Source organism: Myotis myotis, unplaced genomic scaffold (assembly GCF_014108235.1).
Source record: "Myotis myotis isolate mMyoMyo1 unplaced genomic scaffold, mMyoMyo1.p scaffold_m19_p_3, whole genome shotgun sequence".
Lineage (NCBI taxonomy): Eukaryota > Metazoa > Chordata > Mammalia > Chiroptera > Vespertilionidae > Myotis > Myotis myotis.
This window is the reverse complement of record NW_023416335.1, coordinates 171,905,360-171,910,467: the sequence shown is the minus strand read 5'-3', so window position 1 is coordinate 171,910,467 and position 5,108 is coordinate 171,905,360. Positions and strand designations below refer to the sequence as shown.

Genomic DNA, 5,108 nt, shown 5'->3' with positions numbered 1-5,108 from the left:
TCCCCTCATCTGTGGCTTGTTTTTTCACTTTCTTGATGGTATCCTGAGAAGCACGAAACATTTAATTTTAATAAAGTCCAGTTTGTCAATTTTTCCTTTAGTCACTTGTGCTTGTGGTGTCAAATCTCAGGAGAGTTTGCCCAACCCAATGCTGTAAAGATTTACTCTGATTTTTCCTTCTAAGACCTTTATACTGTTAGCTCATAAATGTAAGCTTATGGTCCACTTTGTATTATTTTTTGTGTGTGTTGTGGGAAGGCATCTGATTTCATTCTTTTGTATGTGGATATACAGCTGTCCTGGTATCCTTTGTTGAAAGGACTATTCTTCTAAAACATAGCTCTTCTTTTTCAAGATTATTTTGGCTCTTCTGAATCCCTCAAATTTTTATATGAATTTTAGGATCATATAGCCAATTTCTGCAAATAAAACCAGATGGGGTTTTGAGAGGAATTGGATTAAACCTGTAGATCAGTTTGAGAATTAGTACAGCTGTCTTAACAATATTAAATATTCTTAACTATGAATATGGGATGTCCTTCCACTTGCTTATGCTTTGTAGTTTTCATTATACCCAAGTCTCATTTTTAAAATTAAATTTATTCCTAAGCATTTTATTATGTGTGATGCTATTATAAATGGAATTGCTTTAATTTCATGTTCAGATTGATCATCACTAGTGTATAAAAGTTAATTGACTTTTGTGTATTGACATTGTAGTATAGTAAGTATAAAAATTAGTTGATTCCGTTTTATGTGGATTTTCATAAAGCAGTGGTTCTCAACCTGTGGGTCGCGACCCCTTTGGCGGTCGAACGACCCTCTCACAGGGGCTGCCTAAGACCATCCTGCATATCAGATATTTACATTACAATTCATAACAGTAGCAAAATTACAGTTATGAAGTAACAACAAAAATAATTTTAAGGTTGGGGGTCACAACATGAGGAACTGTATTTAAAGGGCCAGAAGATTGAGAACCACTGTCATAAAGTTACATGTTTTTATGGTCATCCTCATAATCGTGATCATTAGACATTCAAGTGGTCTGCATAATGACTTAGCAGACTCCCTACCTGCCTTTCATACAAATCCTGCACCTAATAACGCCTTACACTGGAAAGTAGCGTGTTGATTTGGGACAGGGCTTCCCAATCATGGAACTGAGGTTTAGTGTGGGGACTCAGACAACAAACAAACAAGAGGCAAAAAGGAAAGGACAGCAGTGTAAGGGTTTACAGGATGATGGAGATGCAGCTGTAGCTTGTGGTCAGAGGAGGACTTCCCATGAGGTGATATTTAGACAGAAATCTAAAAGGAGAGAAAAAATGAGCCATGAAAAATCTGTGAGGGGGAAAAAAATGCCCTGTGCAGAAAGAATAGAGAGAAGCTTGCTCGAAGTGTTCCAGAGCCATGAGGCCACATCGGATTTGAGGAAGATAGGCAGTTGAGAAAGTGGCAGGAGTTGAGATGAGAAGGATCAGGGCATCCCACATTGCTCCGCATGAAAATGAGAAGTCCAGGCAGTTTGGTGCAGAAGGGTAACGTCATCTGATTTAGAGTGTTACAGGGCTCAGATGGGAGAAGAGCAGGGAGAGGCTGTGGCAATAGCTTTGTATAGTTCTCAATGTGTAGCTAAGGAACCCCAGGAGACCCCAATAACCTTTCAGGGCTCCATGAAGTCAAAACTTTTTAACAATAAGTAATAAAGAGGTTATTTTCCTTTTCACTGTATTGACACATGCACTGATGGTGCTAAAGCAATAATGAACACCACTGCTGGCACGTTAGCACGAATCCTCAGAGTGGCACCAAATTATACAAATAATCATTGTATTTGCCAACAGCCTGCTTCACTTACGAATATCCTTGATGAAGTAGTAGCAATTAGTAATGTTATTAACTCTCAACCCTTAAGAACATGTCTTGTGATGAAATGGGAAATACACCTAGAACTCTTCCGCTATTTACAAAATTATCATTGTTGTCTTGAAAAAGAAAGCATTTATGCAAGTGAGTTGCAAGTTGAAGTGGCCACTTCTTTTCACTAAACAGAACATATTTAAAATAGCACTGACCTGCAGCCGTGTCAGATTCGGTGCCTGCTGCACCCATGGCCGGCTCTGGCCAGAAGGCTGCCATAGAAACACCGTGACTCATGGGCCTTAGGGATACATTTGGTAGAGAGAGAGAGAGAGAGAGAGAGAGAGAGAGAGAGAGAGAGAGAGAGAGAGAGAGAGAAGAACAAGGAGAAAAAGAAAAAAAAGGGAAAACACTGACAAATTACCTATTCAGACTTGATTTTTGGGAAAAAATTTTCTCAAAAATGAATAAAGTGAGTTTGCTACTTGAAGGAAAACAGCTGACAGTATTTGTTGTCAGTGAGTTTTGACAGAAGAGTTACATTTTGGAAAAAGTGTGTTGCCAGCACAAACTTGATGCTTCCCAATAGTTCAAACATTTTAATGAAATTGGTAGTGATATGTAAAACTATGTCACCCTTTTAACTGTTTTTTTTTAAATAGTTATTGTTCATAAGTATGTTAACATGCTATGGTTTATTAGTGTTACTTTTCAAAGAGTTAATAAATTAAAACACAGACTTTCAGAAGGATAAATACTGTACGATTCCACTTATACAAGGTATCTAAAATTGTCAAACACGTGGAAATAGAAGGCAAAATGGTTCTGCCAGGGCTGGGAGGAGGGGGAAATGGGGAGCTGCAATTCAACTGGTACAAAGTTTCACTTATATGAGATCATTAAGCTCTAGAGATTTGCTGTACAACATTGTGCCTATAGTTAATGATACTGTATTGTACACTTAAACATTTTTTAAATATACATATATATATATATTTATTGATTGATTTCAAAGAGGAGGGGAAAGGGAAAAAGAGAGAGAAACATCAATGATGAGAGCGAATCATTGATTGGATGCCTTCTGCACACTTCACACTGAGGAATGAGCCCACAACCTGGGCATGTGCCCAGATTAGGAATTGAACCTTGACCTCCTGGTTCACAGGTCAATGCTCAACCACTGAGCCACACCAGCCAGGCCTAAACACTTTTAAGAGGGTAGACAACATGTTAAGTTTTTTTGCACAATAGAAAAAGAAAAAGAAGAGAGAAAAAAGGAAAACAAAACAAAAACCATGGGCTTTCATGTTAGAAAGACCAGAGTCGACATCACTTTGTGTAACTTGGGAAAATACATTAAATGTTTCTGAGACTCTGTTTCCTTACCTGCACATGAGGAAAATACCAACAAATATTATAGGCTGATTGTGCATATTAAATTAAAGAGGGAACATTTAAAGAACACTATAATTTCAGGCATATAAATGGCATATTGTAATGGTATCATTTTTAAGTATTCTTTCTTTTCCATATTTTTAGTTTTACACCGCAAGTATGTCAAACATGGGAAACAAAGTGTCTGCACTGTGATGTTTTAGATATGCCTTTTCTATGTTGTGGAATATTACAGTACGTTTACTTAACCTTTGTAGGGTTATTCATTCTGTATGAGCGGGGGAATAAAGGAAAAGGCAAAGTAATGTCTAGTGCAGTGATGGCGAACCTTTTGAGCTTGGCGTGTCAGCATTTTGAAAAACCCTAACTTAACTCTGGTGCCGTGTCACATATAGAAATTTTTCGATATTTGCAACCATAGTAAAACAAAGACTTATATTTTTGATATTTATTTTATATATTTAAATGCCATTTAACAAAGAAAAATCAACCAAAAAAATGAGTTTGCGTGTCACCTCTGACACGCGTGTCATAGGTTGCCATCACTGGTCTGTGTACAACTGATTTCATTTAACACACGTCTAAATCTCAAAATATGGGAGAGAAAAATTTAAAATTTTACAAGTAAGTATTAAATTATTGATAGAGATGTAGGTATTCATTTGTTCATTCATCCATCTATTCACCCATCCATCCATCCATCCATCCATCCATTTTCTTCAAGATGAATTCAATGAGTCCATACCCTAAGTCAGACACCGCTAACTGCTACTAATCCAAAAATGGGCAATACAGTTCTACCCTACAAATAATTTATAATTTCTCAGTAAGAACCACAAATGCAAATACCTGGTAAGCCAACACAGTGTTATAGATACCACAGAAAGATCTAGAGTGGAGAGAGGGAGTACCAAAGATGCCTGTGGGAGATGAATGGCAGGCAGAAGAGGTTTCCTAGAACAGGTGATGCTGGGCTAACTCTGAAAACACAGTATGTATTTGCCTGGTGGGTAATGGCAGCATTCTAGGGAAAGAGCAAAGTCACAAAGATGTGAAATAGCATGCCATGCATTGGGAAATGCTATAAGTTCGGTATGGTTGCAAGAGATTTGTAGAATAGGAAGCGGCAAGAAATCAGCCATGGCCAGGTCATGGAGAGCCTTGTATGTTTATACATAAAGGAGCCACTAAAAGCCAAAATAAAGATCCATATCTACTCCCTCAGACCTGGCCAAATCCATCTAGGACACAGATCCATGAATTGTTCTACAGATTTCAAAATTGTTTTTTTGATAAAATTTAGGAAGGTTTTAAAAGTACTTCAAAACAATTGAATACCTACATAAAAAGATGCTTGGCTATGGTGAAGTTTCCAAGCAGTAGATTTGAACTTACCTTTGTGATTCCCAGTGCCTTTTCTGGCAGTTACATGATAAACATCTGTTGGAATCATTTTAGTTCTTACGAAATTTTGCTTATCTACTGAGAGGAACACATATTGTTGGTTCAATTCCAACTTGCAGTTTCTTCCTCAGATTTTGAAAAAAGAACAGACGGTATTAAATTGCTAAGGGACTTAAGAGAATTTTTCAAGGAAGGATATGTCTAGAGTTAAGCATTTGGAAATACTACTTAGAAATTCTATACACAGTGGGACTAACGATAATAATAGTGATGATGGGATCCTAATATAATTCTCGGAACTTTTTTGGGGGGTCATATTCTCCATTGAATAAGCCCAAACTGATTTGGCTCAGTGGATAGAGTGTCGGCCTGAAGACTGAAGGGTCCTGGGTTTGATTCCAGTCAAGGGCAGATGTCCGGTTGTTGCTCGATTCCCAGTAAGGAGG

General features: G+C 37.6%; 1 pseudogene; it reads left to right on the top strand.

Annotated features, from left to right (window-relative positions):
- Nucleotides 1–2,079: 2,079 nt before the first annotated feature.
- On the top strand, nucleotides 2,080–2,192 carry LOC118652321 (annotated as a pseudogene).
- Nucleotides 2,193–5,108: the final 2,916 nt, after the last annotated feature.